General features: G+C 48.3%; 1 long non-coding RNA gene across 1 annotated transcript; it reads left to right on the top strand.

The window, feature by feature from the left end:
- The first annotated feature begins 2,413 nt into the window (after positions 1–2,413).
- Positions 2,414–4,313, top strand: LOC139031538 (uncharacterized). The gene is made up of 2 exons (XR_011484036.1): positions 2,414–2,624; positions 2,720–4,313. It is a non-coding gene; the product is annotated as an uncharacterized lncRNA (long non-coding RNA).
- The last annotated feature ends 18,734 nt before the right edge of the window (positions 4,314–23,047 follow it).

Here is a 23,047-nt window from a genome sequence, read left to right on the forward strand (position 1 = left end):
GCAGCTGACACACAATTGAGTTGCAGCGTAAGAAATCAAAGGAGAGGGGCCCCTTCCACACTGGATGGCTGCGGGTATGTGGGTGGGGTGGGGGTGGGCCCCAGCTGAAGGAAGGACCCACTGCCAGTGCCTTTCAGGAGGCCTCGCAGCTGGTGGCATTTGGATTCTGCTGCAGAAAATGTAGACTGCTCCAGGCTTGACCTTCAGCAAACCACAGGGTGACCCAGCGACCACAGCGCTGGGAGCAGAGCACAGGGACAAGTTGGATCAGAGAATGCTCATGGACTTGAAAGAGCAGCCTGCCCGGCGAGAGGACAGGCAGTGGGGCATAAATCCTGGCTGGGGGATACCCAGGAGCTCCTGGGTCACAGGGGGGCAGAGCCCACTCTGGGGAATGAATGAGGGGCCCCTGGCTGGATGTGGGGCTGCAAGCGCAGGGAGGGGGTGGGACAGGTCCCCGGAAAACTCACTGCTTGTGTGAAAGGAAATAATCACTCTCTAACAGCTGGATGCACCCCAGGTCTCTCCATTCAGCAAAAATTAAGCACCTACTGTGTGCAGAGCCTGGTCTTGATGTTGGAGAAGCAAGCACGAGCAAAACAAAGTCCAAGAACAATGTGGCTTCATGTGGGGGCGAGGAGACAGGGCCACAGGCAGAGCCTCAGAGCAACCTTGTGCCTGCTAGATGCCAACCCTGGGTGCTCTCATTTAACTGAGCTGGGTTTGGTGTCCTCATTCAGGGAAGAGAAACTTGAAGCTCAGGGAAAGAGAGAGATTAAGATAAAATGCTCAAGGCACACAGCAGGTCATTGAAAGATCTGGGAAGCCAAGGCTGGGCCTGAGTTTAATAACTCTGTCCCTAGCATCCTCACTTTGGATGTGCCGTGATTAGTCATTCAGTCATGTCTGACTCTTTGCGACCCCATGGACTGTAGCCCACCAGGCATCTCTGTCCATGGGGATTCTCCAGGCAAGAATATTGGAGGGGGTTGCCATGCCCTCCTCCAGGGGATCTTCCCAATCCAGGGACGGAACCCAGGTCTCCCGCATTGCAGGCAGATTCTTCACCATCTGAGCCACCAGGGAAGCCCTCACTTTGGGTAGGGAGATAAAAATAACCAGGTTCACACCACCCCTCTTCTGCCCTTTCACCTCCTTTCTATAACTCACTGTCACATCTTTACAGTAATTGACTAAGCCTATAGGTCTTGTCACCAAGTGCCCAGCCTCATTTTACCCTTTTTAAGGAGCTACAAATAATAATGATAATAATAATAGTTATATTGAGATGTACTCTCCGACCTTGAGAAGCTTACATTGGCAAGTCTGATTGCACATCTGTGAGTTAACCTGAGACTGCTTACAGAGCAACCGACCCCACAGGTAGAAAGTGAAAGCCTCTCTGCTAAAGGACACCAAATAATGGAGCACCAAGGTAGAGCTGAGGCAACCAGGGAAGGCTTCCTGGAGGAGGTGGGTTTTTAAAGGGGCATTTTAACAGATACAGTATACCCGACTGTTAAATAAGCAAGAAGCCTGCATTCTGAGAAGGCTTGAGCCATGAACTGGCCACAAAAGTAGTAAGAATTTGGAGAGCAGGGAAGCAGGACGTTGGCCCCTAAGACCTTCACTCTTAATGTTACACGTGTGAATGTGCTTTGTTACGTAGCAAAAGGAACTTTGCAGATGTAATTAAGGTCAGAGAAATGAGTCTGGATTATTAGAGTGACCCATTCTAGTCACAAGTCCTCAAAAGCAGAGAACTTTCTCTGACTGGAGTCAGAGAAATGTGGCAGAAGAGGAAGGCAGAGATTCGAAGCATGAAAAAAACTTGACCCACTTTTGTCACTTGTAGGTGGAGGGGACATAATGATGGGGAAGGTGTGGCTTTAAGAAGCTGAGAAAGTTTCCCAGCTGGCATCCAGCAAGGAACTGGACTCTGCCAGCAACCTAAATGATCCTGAAAGTGAACCGCCCCCAGGGTCTACATAGAGCTAAATCAACGGACACCTTGACTTTGGCCTTGAGGCCCTCGGATGAGCCATGTTGTGTTGGACCTCTGACCTAGGGGACTGGAGGTAACCACTGGTGTTGCTTCAAGCCACAGGGTTGAGGGTGTTTGGTCACAGCAGCACCGGGATCTGATACCTCCCCCCGGCTGGCTTTGCAGGACCCTGATGGCAGCCAATGCCCTGGTTAGTTCTTTAACTGTATAGAAAAAATATACTACCTGCTCTCCATTCTACACTTCTACAGACTGGGAACCATAAACTAATTCCTGCTAATCTGCAAATGGCAGTGACCCAGTTGTCTTTGGGCCGAGGCTTTGGAGCGGATTGAGCAGGAGACTTGCAGGCATTCTCAGGAGTCAGGGTAGTGGGGCAAGCCAAGCCGTCCGGGCTGACCCCCTGTCCCAACCTCGCCTCTGCTTACAGATCTCATGTCTGCATCACTGCTGAGAGATCCAGTCACCAGAAATCGCCTACAGGCTGAGTGAGACACCCTTTCCGCTGACTCAGTCAGGTCTTATGGGATTTGAACCCCAGGCTCCAGAGTGTCTAGGACTTGGACAGGAGACCGCAAATCCAGTATCCTCACTGGATCCAGCCAGCATCAACCTTCCAGTAAATGCCCCCTTATGCTAAGTGGTGACTGCCTTTGTTTCCGAAAGTTGTCTCATCAAAGCTGCTACTCACCTCCCCTCTTCCTCCTCCTCCAGGGAGACCACCAGCTTGAAAGACAAGAGATTTCCATGGCCCTCTGGCTCCCCACCTGGCCTCTATTGGCACATAGAGACAGCCACTCCACTTGTCATCCAAGCCGCCGATGGAAACACTCATCAGGACAGAGCTGGGCGCAACTTTGCCAGAACGCTTGGTCCCAACGTTCTGGAGTGTGGCTCTCCTCTAGAAAGTGCCCTCTGGGTTGACACCCATCCAGTCACTGCATCCCCGTGAAGACAGTGGTTCAAACAGTCACCCTCCCACCCAACTGTTCCAGCAAGTGGATAGAGTTCTCAGTCTCGTCCTGAAATACAATCTCTTCTACTGATGTGCTTATCCTGGAACTCAGCCAAGGAAGACAGTGTGGATGGACTGACATACTTGCTCCCAGAGGGTCAGGCTCCTTCCAGGAAGCACTTGGGGGGAGAGAGTGCAGTGCAGTGGTTAGGGCCCAGGCCCTGCTGCTGGGCCCTCTCAGAGTGAGTTGGGCTGTGTGTTTTAATCACTCACCAGGCAAGCTGTTTAACCTCTCTCTGCCCCACTAAACCTCACCTGCAGAGTTGAAGTAACCATGGTACCCATTTCATAGGGTGATCATGAGGCTTGACAGAGCTTGGAAAACCCAAGTATTAGATATTCTTTTTACTACTTGCTTCTCTAGATATGGGGCTTCCCTGGGGGCTCAAATGGTAGTCTGCCTGCAATGTAGGCGATATGGGTTCATTCCTGGGTTGGGAAGATCCCCTGGAGGAGGGCATGGCTATCCACTCCAGGATTCTTGCCTGAAGAATCCCATGGACAGAGGAGCCTGGCAGGCTACAGCCCATGGGGGTCACAAAGAGTCTGACACGACTGAGTGACTAACCCTTTCACTTTCGTTTCACTTTCTCTAGGTATAGGCAAAGCCCTCCCTTAATAATCCATTCTAGAAACCTGGTCATGGGGTCTCTTTGAAAAACATATGTGTTTATTTCACTGTGCTGGGTGTTAGTTGCAGCATGCAGGTTCATTGCACAGTTCAGGATCCTTTGTTGTGGCACAGGGACTCTCTAGCTGTGGTGTATTGGCTTCAGTAGTTGTGACGCACCAGCTTAGTTGTCCTCCAGCATATGGGATCTTGGTTCCCTGACCAGGGATTGAACCTACGTCCCCAGCATTGGAAGGTGGATTCTTAACCCCTGGTCCACCAGGCAAGTCCCTAGCTGTAGGGTCTTGAGTTCGCAGTTGATATTTTCTTTGGCTACATATTCCAAAAGCATCCCTTATTCTTACTGGGTGGCTATTTATTATACTAAAGACTGTACTGCTCATTTAAAACATCAAAAGTCACCTTTCCTCAAGGCTGGGAACGGGGACAGGGACACATCTGGCCAGCAGGTGGAAATTTACAGACCTTTGGCAGAGAGGCTGTTCAGTTTACAATGTGCTAAGATACAAGCCCTGCTCCCTCCACTCACCCATTCTCTCCAGCACGCTACACAGCACAAATGTGGTGCTCCAGCATGTTTTCTGAATGATTGAGTAAGTGAATGAGCAAACAAATGAATTGATAAATAATACACAATAAAAGGCAAGTGCTTTGGACTCTCATTGAAAGCCTATATCTTACTGTCATTCTTTCCTAGAGATTGAACTTGTTGGTAAAGAGTGGCTCTGACAGTTGGAGTTTTTCTTTCCCCGGAGGTGCCAGAGTGCAGGCCATTTTGGAAATATCATCCATTGGGTTATCTAGCACCCAGTAGCCCCCCTATACCCAGCCCAGCTCTTAAGCTTAAGTCTGCATCTCCACAGCTGAGCTTTAGAAAAAGAGGTGCTCAGAGGTCCGGTCTTTGTCCAGGAGAAGGTGACCTGTCTGCCGGGTCCTGAGCAGTGGTCCTCTGTCAAAGCTTGTGGTAGAGAAGCAGAGCAGTTGATCTGTGTGTGACCTTTGTCCTCGGAGGTGCCAGCTCCACTGCATGTCATTTCTGCGGAGCAGAACTACATTTGGAGGCCAGGAGACATGAGTGACTAATGGCCCCAGAGTAAAGGATAGAAAGGAGATTTGCATACAGGTAGGGTGCGCCTCTGCGGGCTGGATTAAGGCCCTTAAGGAGTCTAATAACAGGCTTTCCAACAGGTAAACTCCTGAGGCTGGTTCAATCCTCCCAGACTTCTGGTGCCTGGGGTTGACTCATCTTTCCATCACCCTGGGCAGGATTCCATAAAGGCACTTTGGGGAATTCAGATGCTGGCTTTGCTGTCACCTGTGGGTGAGGATTGCTGCTCAGTTGGAGGCTCTCAGCACGGATCATGACAGAGGCATGATCCTGAACTCACTGAGATCATAGCGTCTTTCTGAGCAGGGCTGTTGGGTTGGGGTTCTGCCCCCAAGCTTCCTTCCATACTCCTCTCGGCCTGCTCGCCCATTAAATCTCAGGTCTCTCAGCTGCGTATTAAAAAGCAGAGACATTACGTTGCCGACAAAGGTCCATATAGTCAAAGCTATGGTTTTTCCAGTAGTCAAGTATGGAGGTCAGAGTTGAACCATAAAAAAGGTAGAACACCTAGGAATTGATGCTTTTGAGCTATAGTGATGGAGAAGACTCTTGAGAGTCCCTTGGACTGCAAGGAGATCAAAACAGTCAATCCTAAAGGAAATCAGTCCTGAATACTCATTGGAAGGACTGATGCTGAAGCTAAAGGTACAATACTTTGGCACCTGATGTGAAGAGCTAGCTCATTGGAAAAGACCCTGATGCTGGGAAAGATTGAAGGCAGGAGGAGAAGGGGACGACAGAGGACAGGATGCTTGGATGGCATCGCCAACTCAATGGACATGAGTTTGAGCAGGCTCCAGGAGATGGTGAAGGACAGGGATGCCTGGTGAGCTGCAGTCCATGGGTTGCAGAGTTGGACACGGCTGAGTGACTGAACAACAGCCTTCAGCTGCGTGGGAATACAAGGATGTGCGTAAAGACCTTCACAGATCTTATTAGGAAGTCTGGCAAACATGAGCTTCCTCCCAGGCTTCTCTCAGAAAAACTCCTCACCATTCTCCACTGAGTCCTCCCTGTCCCCTCCCAACCTAGCACTTGTCAACTTGTGAATGTGTCCCTCCTTTCTGTTTTTCCTGCCATCCTAATCTAAACCATGACCATGTCTCTCCCATAAAAGCCTCACAGACGATTCTGTCTCTGCACTTTTGATAATGCATTCTCTCCATGTCAATCAGCGGGATTTTCTTTTTAATGCAGATCTGATCGTGTGGCTCCCCTTTTAAAAAATCCTCCTTGGTTTCTCGTTGCTTCAGGAATAAAAAACTCAGGCTTTGAGTTTTTAACCCAGTTTTTTTAACCCAATCAATAAGGTCCTGCATGGTTTGGCCCTCCCTCCAAGCCCTCCTTTGATAAAAATCTCATTGTATTCCTTACTTTTTCATTGCTACATGAATCTGAGTTTTCAGTTATATAATGATGGATGATTTGAACAGAGTGTAGAGCACTTTGTGTGGCCATACAGGTTGTGCACAGCACAGTTCCGGGAGTGGGGGCTCACTTACAAACATTGAGATGTGACCGGACACTCCAAACGGTACAGTGCACAGCTTACACAACCGTACACGGCAGCTCATGGCATTTCCAGCTTCTGGCAGAGTACCTGTCACTGGTAAGTGCTCAGTAAATCTTGGTTGAATGAATACATGTTGATGCAACTCCAATGAACTGAGAAGATAGTATGAGCATTCTATAAAACTCAATAAACTCCAGATTTAATAAAAAAAAAAGATACTAGAATATTAGAGATGTAATGAAGAGAGACCCTTCAAATACAAATATTTTGTTTGCATTCGTTCATAATTAAAAATAACTTATCTGTAATCTTTTATTCCATGACATAGTCATAGGTTAATTGTATGCTTTACTGTACTCAGTCTTCACAATAAACCCATGCAGGAACTGGAACCAGGGTTGCCCAAACCCAAAGCCCATCTCACTACTGAAGCATGATATCCATGTACAGGCTAAAGACTGCTCCTTTATTTCTTCCCAGAACCTCATTTGGTACTTTAGAAGCAAGCGTGGTTTTCAAAGTCTCATGCCTGTGAGTTCTAAGCGTGTCCCATGGAATAACCTCTCTCTGGATGCCCTGAGGTAGCAGATGAGGGGATCAGCTCTGTCTCCATGGTCCCTGACTCACCAGATGCCAGAGGACTGGAAAGGTTCAGAGGGTTCCCTGAGGCTTTTTGTATTGGCCTCTGGCTTCCATGGTAGCTCAGTTGGTAAAGAATTCGCCTGCAATGCCAGAGACCCGGATTCAATTCCTGGGTCAGGAAGATCTGCTGGAGAAGGGATAGGGTACCCATTCCAGTATTCTTGGGCTTCCTGTTGGTTCAGCTAGTAAAGAATCCACCTGCAATGTGGGAGACCTGGGTTCCATCTCTGGGTTGGGAAGATCCCCTGGTGGAGGATATGGCAACCCACTCCAGTATTATTGCCTGGAGAATCCCCATGGACAGAGGAGCCTGGCGGGCTCCAGTCCTTGGGGTCGCAAAGAGTCAGACAGAACTGAGAGACTTTCTCTTTCACTGGCTCAAATGCAACTCAAAGGGCTTCTTCCTTCCAGCAAGGGGCAGTAGCGGGGTGGGCAGGGGACAGAGACTGCCTGAGCTCAGGAGCTTAAAACATCTGTGTTATTACTACCACCTACAGATGCCCATGGTGTCCAGACATCACACAGATCGGCATATATTACTTCTCTGGAAGGTAGGCAGGATTATGCCCATTTTACAGCTGAAAAAACTAAGGCTCATTGTGGTTAAGTGACTTATTAAATCTTTCTTAACCTGAGAGTAGTTGACCAAATGTTTCAAGCTTCAGTGATTTGAACTTCAAATCAGGTCTGTCAGGACCTAAAACCCATGTTCCCTGGATCAGATTATATCTAAGATCAGCTCCCTGGGGAGGTGGACAATGTGATGGTCTTCCAGCCTTCTCCCACATGAGGCAACACTGTTAGGGGAAGTATTCCCTCTCCCACATCCATAAACCAAGCAGCACAGTCTCATCCTCCTCACCACAGTGATTTGTTCAGGGGTGGGAAGGAACCTAGGCCTTAGCCAATGAGAGCCTGACTTTCTCCTGGCCATAGTGACTGGTGCAGGTTGGCCCAATTAGAGTGAAGTATAGGACTCATGTTGAATATCTAGGGGTGAGGTGGGGCAGGAGAGCTCTATTTATTGCCCTCCATGGTGTGGTGTGTGGATGTGAAGCCTGGAACTGTTGCAGCTATTTTGCCACCATCTAGAAAATCACACTTCAGTGAAATCAAGTCATCCAAAAGGGCCAAGCCAAGAAGATCACAGAAAAATGGAAACATAATCCTAACCAAACCACTCCTGAGGGCTGACCAATTCAGGACTTCCACTCCTTAATGTACTATTTCCTTACTCTTCAGGTCATTTTTTGGACGTCCTTGCTGGCTCAGATGGCAAAGAGTCTGCCTGCAACACAGGAAACCTGGGTTCCATTCCTGGGTTGGGAAGATTCCCTGGAGAAGGGAATGGCAACCCACTCCGGTACTCTTGCCTGGAGAATCCCATGGACAGAGGAGCCTGGTGGGCTCCAGTCCATGGGGTCACAAAGAGTCAGACATGACTGAGCGACTTTCACAGGTCATTTTTGAGCTGGGTTTTCTAAAAATTGCAGTAGAAATGATCATAGCCAGAATCTTCAAGAAGTTGGCTTTAGTGTATTGCTTCTAACAGAAGATTACAGATGAAGGGGAAAGTAGCCCAGTGGAGGGCCCAAGGTGCAGGGAAGCCAAGGGAGCTGGTGTGAGCAGTGAAGGATGAGGGAGGTGAAGGATGAGGAGGCTGGGGGGTGAAAGGCCCAAGGAGTAAGGGAGTCATTGGAAGACTAAGGGATGTGATGGGGATGAGAGTGTTTGGAAGGGAGGGACAAGAGGGTAGAGCTAAAGAGACTCAGAAAGTGAGGGGCGAGAGAGTAAGGGAGTGAGGGAAGTAAAGCCCACGAAAGAGGTGAGGGGGCAAGGGAGTGATGAGGCTCACTGGGGGAAGTGGCCTCCCAAGGGCTGCCCCAGGGCAGCCGGCTGCCGGAAGTGCCGCTCTGACTGTCGGCCAGCCCACCCGCTGGGCAGGGGCTCTGGAGGAAGAAACCAGGATTGAGGACACACCGCCTATTGACGTAAATCTTTGCTTTCCATATTTTCAGTTCCTTGTCACTTAATCAGAGGAAGCAAGCCCTGGGTTTTCAAGATCCTTGTTCCAGAAACATGAGAATTTTCACCTGCTTCAAGGAGAAGGCAAGTTTTGGAAGGAAAATACTAACACACCTCTAGCCTCAGTCGTTTTTTCCAGAGAGCAAAGGGGAGGGCTTGGGCAAGACTCCAGAGGAGGAAAGTGGCCCCATGTGGTCCCTGGTTGTGAAAATCTGGAATTATCAATGCAAAGGAGAACTCAGGGGCCAGCATGATTGCAGAAGGCTCTCTGTAACAAACAAAAAAGTTATATAACTGTCCTGGGAATAATGAGCCCTCCCAGGGTTTTTAAAATAGGTGTCAGGACATCACTGGTGATCCGGTGGTTAGGACTCCTTGTTTCCACTGCAGGGGGCACAGGTTTGATCCCTGGTTGGGGAATTAAGATCCTACATGCCACTCAGCATCACCAAAAAATAAATAGGTCTCAATTTGCAGGAATCTGGTCCCCTTTTAACAAAATTAATCACTGATTAGAAAACAAGACATACCCAAAGATTGCACATATCCAATGACTTCCCCTGGAGAATGGCCTCAGTTAGCCTCTTCTCCAGTCCCTCCCTCAGCTCCTTGGCCTCTAACTTCCTTGGCCTCTAAAAGTTGTGCAGCCAGGACTCCTTAAATGCTCCCAGACTGGCATACTGGACCTCTTCTCTCTAAAAGACACACATGCCTTCATTTCTCTACCAATCCACCAGTCCTTCAAAACTACCCTGCAAGTTTTAGGCCATGGCATGGTGGGCAAATTAAAAATCTTGTCCACATCTGGCTGTGTGGCCTGTTTCTTAACCTCTCTGAGCTTCAGTTTGTTCTCTAAGTGGGAGTAATTATGTCACAAGGCAATTGTCATATCAAATAAAAACATACAGCAAAACACAAGCTTCCCACATGGTGCCGGTGGTAAAGAATCCACCTGCCAATGCAGTAAATGCTGAATAAATGGTTTGGAGAAAAATCTGTGCAATGAACAGGAGGATGGATTGATCTGAGGGCTTAGTTGGTTTTGGTTGCAGACAACAGAGTCCACTTTAGCTGATTCACATGAAAAAGGATTTATTAGCATAAATATATGAATATGTATGGGCTTCCCAGGTGGCTCAAGTGCATAAAGCATCTGCCTGCAATGCAAGAGATGCAGGAGACACAGGTTCAATCCCTGGATCGGTAAGATTACCTGGAGGAGAGCATGGCAACCCACTCCAGTATTCTTGCCTGGAGAATCTCATGGACAGAGGAGCCTGGTGGGCTACAGTCCATGGGGTCGCAAAGATTTGGACATGACTGACTGAGCACGCACAGCACATGAATATGTATAACTGATTTACTTTGCATTGCATTTGAAACTAACACAACTTTGTAAATCAACTATACCTCAATAAGAAATTTTTTAATTAAAAAAATTTTTTTAGAAAAAGGACGTATCAGAGAATATTGGAGAGTTTATAAAATGTGTTGGAAGGCCAGGGAACCAGATGTAACATAAAATGTAACAACCAGATGTAACATAAAATAGGTCTGTAGTCCCCTCAGCCTATCCCCAGGAACCATGCAGACTGAGGCAACACCCATCCACGCCACAGGACAATTTCTATAGAAACTCCACACCTGTGATGTTAGTGACTACTCAGGATGGTTGCAGAAGAAAAAAAACAAATGCCTCCTACAGGGAATCCGATGTCCCCACATCCAGTAGCAACCTCACCTTGCTCACGGCTGTCTTCCACACCTTCTATGTGAACCACCACTTGGCATACCTCGGCCATCATCAGAAACTCTGGCTATAATAGGTCAGATCCTAGTATTCAGGAAGGCAGGGGAGCAGATGTTTAGTGAGCCAGCCTGCAGGGTTGGCATCCGAGTCTGGAGAAAACATGTCAGGCTGCAGGACCTGTGTGGTCCCCAGCACTGGTCTCTAGCCAGTAACTACAGCATCAGTGTCTGCCATGCTTGTTGATCTGCTCTGAAGACCTCCCAGAAGCCAGCTCAACTTGTTCCCTTGGCCTGGCCTTCTACCTCTCCTCCTGTAGGAACCGTCTCCTCCAGGTGGCCCAGCTAACTAGCTTCTGCTTCCTGAGAGGCTGTGGGGCATAGGGGGATGGTGGGTGCTGTGCATGCAGGCACATTAAGCCTTGATTTCAAGTCCTGATTCTATTATTTATTTGCAAGTTTTGTAACTAAGACATAAGATTTCCTCTGGGCTTTAAAGTCCTCATATATCATAGAGTGATCATCATAACACCTGCCCTGATTGTGAGACTGCAAAGAAAGAATAGGTGGGAAAAACACTTGGTAAATTGCTGAGGGCTTGCATCGTCACTCAGAGCTTCTCTGCCCTTCAAGGCTCAGTTCAACGCTGGCCTCACCCTCCAACCCCACTGCTGGGATTGCAGTTCTTTGGAATGGCTCCCGGAGTCTGCTCAGCATTCTTGGAAATGTCCTCCAAAGATTGCTAGTTCTCATTATTTGAGGCTTGATCTGATATTTAGAAGCAATTGAAAGCCATTTGAGGCCCATCCCAGGGAATTAGGTGAGTAATCAAACAGGGTAATAGAATTTTTCGGTCAATAACGAGGTAGGGTGGAGTGGTTTATTTTTTTTCCCCGTGGCCCACACAAATGGACTCTGAAGGCCATTCCAAAAGCGATGCCACACGGTACTTGAGCAATGGCAGCCTCCCTGGAACAGGAGGGAGCTTTCCAGTGGAATGTCTTTGGAGTCCTAGTCTGTTTGCTGAAAAAACACAGTCATTATTTTATAATCACAACTTGCATAAACATCAGCTTTTCTCTCCTGGCTCTGCAACTGGCATATGTAAACAGTGTTCCCTCAATTTATTTTGAGCAAATGACTATACTCAACAGGCAAGAATCTAGAAAAACAGAATAGATGTATGTAGAATTGCAGTGTTGTAATTAGATCAAACTTACAGCGTGGGGAATCTGATACATATTTAATCATTTACATAGTTGTTGCAGGGCAACTTGGTAATAAGGCATAAATGTTCTTTGTAAATGTTGGACACAGCAACACAAAGGGTTTTGGAGATCTGCTGGAATAGGGAGAGTGGGAGAGAGAAGGGGAGGGTTTTTGCCCCCCACGTCCTCTCCCCCAACATCCTCCGCAGCAGGTCTGATACTGGCAAAAAGGCTGCCAGGCCTTGAGCTAAGATTGAAACTGAGCAGGTTTCTGTGGGGGTCTCTTCTACGTCACCCAAAACTCTGAGATTGAGTTTGGTACCAGTGTACAGAGGCCCGATTTCAGCTCCAAGATGTGCTCCTTGGGCCAAGTCTGTGGGCTGGGTCCCTGAGGACAGTGGGCTCTGGATGCTACCAGTTCTATCTTCTGAAGAACAATAAGTCAGAGCTTGGGAAGATGCCTCTGAGCTCCCAGGAGGCAAGCGGCTCCTGCCCTGCAGGCTGACAAGGCCAGGTGTGAACCAGGCAGGTGACCTTGCTTGGGCTCCTCATCAATCTCCACATGGCTCACAGGCCTCTGTGATGCAATTTCAGGGTCTGTGGCATAAAATCTGGGGACTTCCCTGGTGGTTAAGACTCCGAGTTTCTAAAGCAGGGGGTATGGGTTCGATCCCTGGTCAGGGAACTAAGATCACGAATGCCACAGGGTGTGGTCAAAAAATCTAAAGGACCTCAAACTCATTACCAAATTGTATTAATGTTTAAAAAAGAGAGATGTAAATCTGGGTGCTTGGTAGGTGTTCCATAAAATAAGTCTGTGGTCCCCTCACCCTCCCATCCCCAGAGAAGCTAAGAGGCTGCAGAAGCCGATCAGCAAGATTAGGGCCCCTGCGCAGGAGGCAGGCCCAGGATGTCATCAGCAGTAACGACACAGGGCTTTGGGGAGGCTCTACTAAGGAATCCTCGATGGGGCTGTTCAGGTGTGAGACCTGCCTCTTCCCCTTGGGTTATCAGAGTCATTCCTGACACCAGCCGTAAGGGAAGAGGTGTTTCTGTGGAGGCAGAGGAAAGAAGAGGCTCCCTTGAGGAATAATTATGGAACGTGGACTATTTCTGGGGCTTCCCTGGTGGCTTAGCGGTAAAGAATCTGTGCAATGCAAGAGATGCAATGATGCCAGTTCGATCCCTGGGTCGGGAAGATCCCCTGGAGAAGGAAATGACAACCCACTCCAGTATTCTTGCCTGGAAAGTCCCATGGACAGAGGAGCCTGGCGAGCTACAGTCCATGGGGACTATTTCTGAACTGCCCAGTGGCTGAGTGATGCCTGGGGGCAGGGGGCAGTCTTAGTAGCTGGGAGAAGAGGTCCAGAGAGTGGACTTGGATGGAAGTGTCTTTAAGATACAGGAGAGAGACATTTCCTGCACTTTCTAGAAGCTAAGGGATTGTTCTCTAACCCTCTGATGGAGTAGGGCCAGTCCTGCTCCTGCCCCCCTCCAAGGGGTGCCCTTGGTTTGGGGAGTTGCTGGAAGGCAGAAGGTTGGAAGGCTGTGAGCTGTTGGAAGGTTGTGAGCATCTGGGCTCCAGCGAGACCCTCCCCGGTGAGGTGTGGGTTTGGCCTGGGAGAAGCCGGCTGCACATCCCTGTAACTTGGCTCGATTTTATTCAAGGTGGGCGGTCTGGTCCTGGGGCCGGGAGGAGGGAGGAGAAGGGGGCTTGAGTTGTGTCGCTTATTAATGGGAAGGAGACTTTCTCAGGAGACAGAGAAAGAGGAAAAGGGAAACAGCAGCAGGTCTGAAGAGTCGGAAAAGCCAGAGAAAATGAGACGGTCGGCTCCCCAGCGTCCCCGACGCTCCCTTCTGCAGCATTTTACGGGCCTAAAGATGACCGTGACTCATTCATTAATTTGAAGAGAAAACAAGAGAGGAAAACAACAGAATGGTCCAGACACGAGCATTCTTTTAATGCCTTCCATTCCCCAAACACACATTTTAAACCAGATTCCTTTGGCTTCCCAGAATGTCTTAATTTTATGCTTTCACATGAGTCATTAGAGGGAAGAATTCTGAACCCTATGGAAAGGGCAGCAGTCAACAGTTAGTGATTTTTAAGGACTGAGGCTTGGAGGAGGCTTGCACGCACGAGATCTAGCTGGGGTCCTATCCTGCAGGCAGGGGCCCTGAGACATGTCCCCACCCTCGCCTTTACCCCCTCCTCCTTTATCTCCCTCTCCCCTTCCTTTCCTCCTCTCTGCACCCTTCCCTCCCTTCCAGGACTTTCCTTACACCCTCTCTTGCCACTTCTCTCCCCCTGGTTGTCCCTTAAGGGACAGGTCACCTTGGGTCACCAGACACAGCCCCTTCCCTTGTCCTGCAGAGCTCTGTTTCCCCAAACCCCAGCCGCGCCAGGAAGAACGGTCTGCCCGGGCTCCTTTGCAATGCAGAGCAGACTTACCTGGCTTTATGCACGGCTTAACCAATTATTTTAAAAAGAAACAGCCAACTTGGAACACTATGTGAAGGGACTTTTCTTTCTGCTTTTGCTTTTTCCTTTTTATTTTTAAACCGGCATCTTCTCTTACCGTCCCTAGCCCCCCTCCTGGGTCTCTCCTCCCCCAAATGCTTGCTTTGGCTTGGGGGAGAGGTTTTCGATATCTGACACCTCTCAAAAGTGTAGTTTGGCAAAGGAGAACTGAAATCCACTCCAGCCAGCCAGGCCTGCACTGGGGGCTACACGAAAACACCTGGGTACCTCCTCACGCCCGACAAAAACCAGGCCTCCTGTCTACAAACACAGCACCCCGGTCTTTCTACCATTCCGGCCTGCTCCATGTTCAGCTGCGGGCCTGCTCTCTGGAAACTGAAATGCGCTGAAAACTCTGGAACTAAAAGCAGGTGGTAGAAGCCAGCAGGAGGAGGCCTGGGCAGATTTGGGGGGTGGGGTCGTCTTGCCAGAGTTCAGGTTGGGGGACTTTTGAGCCTGGGCCTCTGGATTTGTTCCCTCTCTCCTCCTCTCCCCCACCATCCCCTACCACCTCCAGCCTACCCCCAGACCCTGCCATGACCATCCTCAAAGCCTGAGAGATGTTCAAACTGATCTAAGACATTCCTGGAAATGACAGGGGAAACTGTCAAGGTGTCTTTAGCAGGAGAAGCCCGACCGCTGGGAGGACTGTTAAAGCTGCCCTGCCTCCCTCTCTCTGGGAACCAAAACTATTTTCCAAGGCCTAGATGTGGGCTGGTGTCAATTGCCCCATATAAAACAGCAAACAGCCCGTCTAAAGAAAACAGTTTTTAAGGTGCGGCAGAATATATCATAATGGAGAGAACTCTGGGCAGGCAAGCCGCAGTGGGGCAGATGGAGACACGTGCTGGAGGTGTGAACTGTTACACCCATAGGATAGTTCACACATCATAGCGCTGGGTGGAAGGGGAGCACCCATTCATACACACACACACACACACACACACATGCAACTACACACACATGCAATCACACACACACACAAACATGCAAACATGCCCCTGACATGGTAACAAAAGAATTTTGCCTCATGCAACCACTACTTTTATTGTACATATGTTGTTTAGTCACTAAGTTGTGTCCAACTCTTTTGCAACCCCATGGACTGAAGCCCACCAGGCTCCCCTGTCCATGGGATTTCTCAGGCAAGAATACTGGAGTGGGTTGCCGTTTCCTTCTCCAGAGCACCTTCCAAGCCCAGGGACTGAACCCACGTCTCCTGCACTGGCAGTCAGATTCATTTCCACTGAGCCACCAGTGAAGCCCATACATCATGTACCCCATATTTAAAATATTTTTACTCTAGGCGTAAATGATTAGGAAAAAACAAAAGAAAGTGTATTCCGGTTTCTCACTTAAATTGTGTTCTCAGAACAGAGTCATGTTGCCCAGAACCGTTTTCAATCACCCCAACCATGTTTCGAGGGCAGCATGGGTCCTTCAGAGGGCCTGGCACTGGGGCCCAGGAGCCTGGGTTCTGTCTCAGCTTCCCCACTGGCCAGCTGGGTGGCCTGAGCAAGTCAGTTCTCTCTGGACCTCAGTTTCCTGCTCTACTGTAAAGTGAAATTCTTAAGCTCTTGCGACATTGGTAGATTGTTTAAAACCGTAAAATGCAAACTTCAGCTGCTTTGCACTTGCCACTTTTGTCCCCATGCCCTTCCAGTCCAGCCCACTGCCTTTGCTTACAAAGCTTGAAGCCAGTCCACTGGGGACAGCTCGTGAGTATTTCTCTGGGGAGATCCATCTAGAGACTCTGGGAGGGGGCGGGCAGCCTTGGTGGGGTGAGGGCTTGCAGTCCATGTGAGGGCCACGCTGGGCCAAGCGGCAGAGCCCCTCCATCCCCTGGGTCACTGGGCAGGCACTGACAACCCCCCTCCACCCGCCATAGCAACAGTCTCAGAACCAAACTGTTCATCTGGACAGCTTCAAGGCCGGACTGTCTAGTCTGTACCTGGGATTTCTTATTTATCTAACTCAAATATCTCCATATACAGGGCTGGGGGGAAAAAAAGCTGTAAGCTCAGCTCAGTCCTTCTCTGGCTAAGCACTTAACTTTTCTTTGGCCCCAGACGCATGTTCCAAATGCGAGGGTTTACATATAGACATATCTATTTGCAGATAATTTGTCTGAGCCCTTATTATCCTGTAATTGGGTTAAATACTGCTGTGTAGGCAGCAGCATACCAAAGCCATTGCCGAATCCTCGCACGGCTTCAGGCCTGCCCCCTCCTCCTCCTTCACTTCTGCAGGCCTATTGGAAGGGAAAGGTAGGAACATAAATTAAGGCAAGGAGAACATAGTTCTTTCTTGGAGTGAGCTATTTAAAGAACAAGCCAGATGGTGCAAAGAGACATTTTCCCCTTGCTTTTTACATTTTCAAAGATTGTGTGTGTGTGCTTGTATGTGTGTGTGTGTGAGAGAGAGGGGGGGGCTGAAACATACCATTCTTCTCTGCCCACAGCACTGCCATGCTTTCCAATAAGAGTCCCTTGGGTGGTGGGTTTGATGGAGGCAGATTTTGCCAGGGAAACCCCTTCTGTGACAGCAGGACCCAGGTCTGTGCTTTCCAAGAAGGCCACCCACACTGGTCTTTTCTTCCAAAGGATTTTCTGCTTTCCATGAGTCTCTAGGTCAGAGACAGTCCTTCTAAGGGGTCAGTTCACTGCCCGGTGATGCCCCCACACCTGCCCCAGGAATGACAGACTCTGTCATTCCTTCTGAAGGAGACAGGAGCTCTGTCTCCCGTACTCCCAGCGGCTGGAATCTAACTTCTACCATCCCCACCTGGAAACACCAGCTTCCTGAGTTACCAGGTTCTCCTCTCACAATGCCCTTGGAAATTTTGCTTTATGGAAATCTTTCTAAAACATACTGTGTGTTTCTGCCTTACATCCTGCACACTGATTGTGTTGAGCACAATTTAATTCGAAGACATAAAATGAAGGATGGGCCTGGTGGCCTGGGGCAGACTTAGGGCTGGGAGTCAGAGCTGGGTTCAGATCCAGCTCCTTTACCATCTCCAATCTTGACAGTTCCAGGAGTCTGCCTCTCCACAGAGGGAAGTTTCTGACCTCTGGGGGTGTGGGGAGGATGAAAAGAGATAATCCTGTCATCCCCTCTCCCTCCACTGGGTCCCCACCCGCTGTGAGCACACTCTCCCTTGCTGGCCTGGGTCACCGCCAACGGCTAAGTCAACCTCTGCCTTGTTCCTCTCCTCTCCCTGCTGCTTTCCGCCAAAATAACCTTTCCAAAATGTAAATCACCCTCCGTCTCGCCCCTGCTTCAAGTCTTCACAGTTCCCTCTTGCTCTGAGGACCAGTTTTGAATGCTTCATGTGCTGCAAAGAGCATCCGAGCTCAGCTCCCCTCGCCCTGGACCCTTCTGTCCAGGACACACTCCCAGCAGGTCAGAGCGGCCGGGTCCTTTCGTCTCTCTTCTACTTCGCTTGTTGCTGTTCTTCAGTTGCTCAGTCGTGTCTGACTCTGTGTGACCCCATGGACTGCAGCACGCCAGGCTTCCCTGTCCTTCACCATCTCCCGGAGCTTGCTCAAACTCATGTCCATTGAGTCGTTGATGCCATCCAGCCATCTCTTCCTCTGTCGTCCCCTTCTCCTCCTGCCTTCAGTCTTTCCCAGCATCAGGGTCTTTTCCAGTGAGGCAGCTCTTTGCATCAGGTGGCCAGTGTATTGGCTACTCCTCTTCAACCTCCTCCAGGAAGCTTTCTGAGATTGCATTCGGTTCACCTGCTTTGGGGCCTTCCTCATTAAGGAAATTCATCGTGATCTACTAGAATTCTGCCTGTATGCCCATTGGAGCCTTTTAAGGGCCAAAGCTATTCTTTCCCTCTGCTCCTCAGCACTCAGAGCAGTGAAGACCAGTTAGGTCTCCATTCTGTAAGCTCCATCTCCCTTGCTTTCTTACTCTATCAACTTAAAAAACGCCCTCAGTTCTGATGATGGGTGGTAGCAATTACAATCCTGGGGCTACATGAGTAAGGCTATTTATCTCCACCCTCAATAGGCTCAGACCATTGGGGTTTTAAAACAGTCCTGTTTGTTCTTCTGCTGTTAATTCTCACCTCTTGCTGTTGTTGACTGTCTTACTTCATGTCCAATTATTGGGCGAGGGCCTCTCCCATCTTAAAAACTAAATTGTAGAGCCCTAAGCTGTTTCGCTCACAATGCAGGAGTCTTGTCATCCCCTTTTGTCTCCATGGCTTTGTCTTCAAGTGTTGGTGCGGCAGGAAGCTTGCTTTTGGACAAGTGGTGGGGGACACTGGGTGGGGTGTGTGCAAAATACCTGGTGTGGATCTGGGGACCAATGAACAGAGTGCCCACTGCAGAAACCAGAGCTTCCAGGTTGTTTTAAGGGCTAATGTGATGAAGAATAACTTAAATTCCTGGAACCTGCTTTGAAATGTCAAGTTTCTTAGTGTCAGATTGAAAATCGCAAAAGGACAAATGTTTTGCTTAAGCTGGAGGATGACTTGGCCTCTTGGGAGAAGGATGCACGGGGAAGTCAAATGGGGCCACCAGGAGAGCCCAAGCCCTCCATTAATGCATCTCCTGTGACCAGAGGGTTCCTGCAGTGGTTTCCATAAGCAGACCCCCTGTGTGAGGCAGGACGGTCAACAGCACAGGGACCCAGCTGAATGTGGGCAGAGGGTTCTACCACTGAGGTACCACTGAGGACCACATCTCTGTGTGTGGGGGGGGGGGCAGGGCACAGGATCCACCTTGACAAGATGTGGGGAGATTGAATCAAGTTGTATGACATTCAGAGTTCAGAAGGATATATTGAACTACATCACAAGGTACAAGGAGCACATTCAGAGCAGGGGTCTCGGCAAGGCCTCCAGAGACTGGTTTCCTCAACCAAAGACTCATAAGAAAAAAAGAGAGAGAGGTGGAACCTCCAGGTCAGAGTTTCTCAATGTCAACGCTCTCAACATTGGGTCCGAATAATTCTTTGCCGTGGGGGCCGTCTTGAGCATTGTAGGATGTGAGCAGCATCCCTGGCCTCCATCCATTAGGGGCCAGGAGCATCCCCCCAACCCCAACCAGTGACAACAACCTACAATGCCTCCAGACATGGCCAAGTGCCCCTTGGGTGCAAAGTCTCCCTTCAGTTCAGTCACTCAGTCATGTCCAGCTCTTTGTGACCCCATGGACTGCAGCATGCCAGGCTTCCCTGTCCATCACCAACTCCCAGAGTCTACTCAAACTCATGTCCATTGAGTCAGTGATACTATCCAACTATCTCATCCTCTGTTGTCCCCTTCTCCTCCCACCTTCACTCTTTCCCAGCATCAGGGTCTTTTCAAATGAGTCAGTTCTTCATATCACGTGGCCAAAGTATTGGAGTTCCAGCTTCAGGATCAGTCCTTGCAATGAATATTCAGGACTGATTTCCTTTAGGATGAACTGGTTGGATCTTCTTGCAGTCCAAGGGACTCTCAAGAATCTTCTCCAACACCACAGTTCAAAAGCATCAATTCTTCAGCACTCAGCTTTCTTTACAGTCCAACTGTCACATTCACACATGACTACTGGAAAAACCAAAGCTTTCACTAGATGGACCTTTGTTGGCAAAGTAACATCTCTGCTCTTTAATATGCTGTCTAGGTTGGTCATAACTTTTCTTCCAAGGAGCAAGCGTCTTTTAATTTCATGGCTGTAATCACCATCTACAGTGATTTTGGAACCCCTCAAAATAAAGTCTGTCACTGTTTCCACATCTATTTGCCATGAAGTGATGGGACCAGATGCCATGATCTTAGTTTTCTGAATGTTGAGTTTTAAGCCAACTTTTTCACTCTCCTCTTTCACTTTCATCAAGAGACTCTTTAGTTCTTCTTTACTTTCTGCCATAAGTGTGGTGTCATCTGCATATCTGAGGTTATTGATATTTCTCCCAGCAATCTTGATTCCAGCTTGTGCTTCATCCAGTCCAGTATTTCTCATGATGTCCTCTGCATATAAGTTAAATAAGCAGGGTGACAATATATGGCCTTGACATACTCCTTTCCCGATTTGGAACAAGTCTGTTTTTCCATGTCCAGTCCTAACTGTTGCTTCCTGACCTGCATACAGATTTCTCAAGAGGCAGGTCAGGTGATCTGGTATTTCCATCTCTTTAAGAATTTTCCAAGTTTGTTGTGGAAGCTTCCCTTAGCTAAGAACTATTGCTATGAAGTAAAAGAGGCTTAAAAAACATGCGGACCAGTCACAATATATGGACCTTATTTGGATACTGAGTTAAGCAAGTAAATATTCAACTGTTTAAAAATAAAGAGGTAACATTCATGAGACAGTACAGAACTATATATTTGAGGTTATTAAGGAATTATTTTTAATTTTTACATGTAATGGCATTACGAGTGTCTTTTTTTTTTTTTACGAGTGTGTTTAATATCCCTCTTCTTTTATCAATGCTTATTGAAACACATTAATCAAATGCTGGGTGTCCAGGCCTTGCTTCAAAATGATCCAGAGCAGGGGATAGAGACAAAGATGAATTAGGATTGGTCATAAGTTAAAGATCATTGATCTCTCTCTTTTTTTTTAAATAAGTACTTTTTTTTTTTTTTTTTTGGCCTCAACTCACAGCATACAGAGGGCTTCCCTGGTAGTTCACTGGGAAAGAATCTGCCTGCCAATGCAGAAGACCCTGATTCTATCCCTTGATCAGGAAGATCCCCGGGAGATGGAAATGGTGACACACTCCAGTATTCTTGCCTGCAAAATCCCATGGACAAAGGAGCCTGGCAGGCTACAGTTCATGGGTCAAAAAGAGTCAGACAGGACTGCGTGGCTGAGCACACACACACATGGCATCAGAACTTCCTTGAGCAGGGATCGAACCCACATCCCCTGCAGTGGGAACACAGAATCTTAACCAGTGGACCACCAGGGAAGCCAAAGATCACTGAAATCTGATAGAGTCACAGAGTTCATCACACTTTTCTCTCTACTCTGTGTGTGTTTGAAAGTTTGCCCATAAAAATAGGTAAAAGAAAGAAAAACAGTAAAAGAAGGCAAATTGTAGCTGGGATTCTGAAGCTGAAGATTTTTTTTTTTTTTTTTTTTTGGCCTCAAAGAACTATTGTCACTTTCTCCCCAGCTTTTCCAAATCTGCCCTTGAATCAGATCCCTCTGGGACCCTGTGTTCATGCACTCACCACCGTAAAAGGCATCAAGTTATATGAAGAGATCACATTTCAGCTGAGCCCTTGCTCCATGAGACTTTTAACAGTCAATGGTGTCTGCATGGCACATCTCATCCCAGCAGTTCTTTCCATAGTGAATCCAATCAGTGCAGGGTAGGCACTCCACAAATGGTTTCTGCATGTGGGCATCCATGAATGAATAAATTCATGAACAGGCAAAGTTCAAGGCAGTCTGCTGGGCTGTGGGAAAAACGTGATAATAAATAAGTCACTATCCACACTCTTGAGAAGTTCACTGTCCACTGGGGCAAAAGATGTTCAGATAATCATTGTGAAAATAACTCAGAAGAAAGTCAAGGCTAAGTAGACTCAAGGCAAGGTGACAGGGCATGGCCAAATTCGAGGAACGAAGGGAGCAAAGTCCCAGCTGATACCTTAGGGACTGATCTCAGCAGAAGCAGCGCAAATTCATATGACATCTAGCTGCTTTTTTCAAGTCTTTGGGTTTTGAAGTCATAAAAGCCGCCATACTCCGGCAGATTCACTGGGGGGTGCTTGGCTGGCTGCAGAGGGGAAAATCTGTTTACATTAAAAAAGAAAAAAAAATCAGTTCGACTACTGCAAGAAAACCGAAAATCAGAAAAAGCTGTCGATGGCTTAATATCCTCTTTAGCGGCTTCAGAAGATCTGAGTCATGCCTTTTCCTAATATGTCTTCCCGTGTCAAAATCCACCACCTCAAAGCGAAGCGGAAGACGGTCTTAGGGAGACCGCGCTCAAGACAGCCGCATGTGAACGGTGCCAACGTGTTAGCTCATCGCCCAGAGCGCAAAGTCCTTTTAGGAAATTGATTTTCCTTGGATAAAGTCACTTCCCCTCTCTGCACCTCTGTCTCTTCCACTGTGAGATGAAGCAGTTGGATGAGATCAAGCATGCCAAATTTGTGGCATACTTTCTACTCCCTACCGCTCTGCCCGCAGCAGACATTGCTAATTGATCCAAGCATCCTTCCCCACTGGGACATAGCCTCACCAGGGGTACTCAACAGAGGGTCCCAGGCCCCCATAAACCATCAGAGGAAATGGCCTCAGAACTCCTTACCATCTCTGGCCTTCAGTTTCCCGGAATGCTGAATTTAAAAGCCTCGATCAGCCACATGTATACCTATGGCTGCTTCATGTATGGCAGAACCAACACAATATTGTAAAGCAATTATCCTTCAATTAAAAACAAATAAATTTAAAGAACATATCACTGGAGAAACCCCCAAGCACACCATTACTTTGTGCTGTTGTTATGAACAACCAAAAAGTCTATTGAGGGACTTCCCTGGTGGTCCCGTCGATAAGATTCCACGCTCCCAACGCAGAGGGCCCAGGTTCAATCCCTGGTCATGGAACTAGATCCCACATGCCACAAATAAGAGTTTTCCTGCTATATCTAAAGATCCCGAATGTTGCAACTAA

This window comes from Odocoileus virginianus, chromosome 27 (genome assembly GCF_023699985.2).
Source record: "Odocoileus virginianus isolate 20LAN1187 ecotype Illinois chromosome 27, Ovbor_1.2, whole genome shotgun sequence".
Lineage (NCBI taxonomy): Eukaryota > Metazoa > Chordata > Mammalia > Artiodactyla > Cervidae > Odocoileus > Odocoileus virginianus.